This window comes from Tupaia chinensis, unplaced genomic scaffold (genome assembly GCF_000334495.1).
Source record: "Tupaia chinensis unplaced genomic scaffold, TupChi_1.0 Scaffold144037_1, whole genome shotgun sequence".
Classification (NCBI taxonomy): Eukaryota; Metazoa; Chordata; class Mammalia; order Scandentia; family Tupaiidae; genus Tupaia; species Tupaia belangeri.
The window spans coordinates 34035-34484 of record NW_006203889.1 but is presented as its reverse complement, the minus strand read 5'-3'; positions in this window follow the sequence as shown (position 1 = coordinate 34484).

Below are 450 nucleotides of genomic sequence, written 5' to 3'. Positions count from 1 at the left end.
TTATGGGCTTATTCAGACTTTCTATATCCTTCCTTGCTCAAACATGGTAGATTATACATGTCTAGGAATTTTTCCATCTCATGCAGATTGTCTTGTTTCTTGGCATATAGATGTTCATAGTATCCTCTAATGATGTTTTGTATTTCTACTATGTCTGTTGTTATATTGCCTACTTTATTAAAGATTTGTTTCATCTGGTTTCTTTCTCTCTTCTTAATAGGTCTCACTAGTGGTGTATCGATTCTGTTTATCCTTTCAAAGAACTAGATTTTACTTTTATTTATTTTCTGTATAGTTCGTTTATTTTCTTTTTTTTTATTTCTGCTTGTGTCTTTATTATTTCCTTTCTCCTGGAGTTTTTTGGATTGTTTAATCTTTCCTCCTGTTAATATGATGTATTACACTTATGGTTTTGCATATGTTGAATCAACCTTGCATTCCTGGAATAAA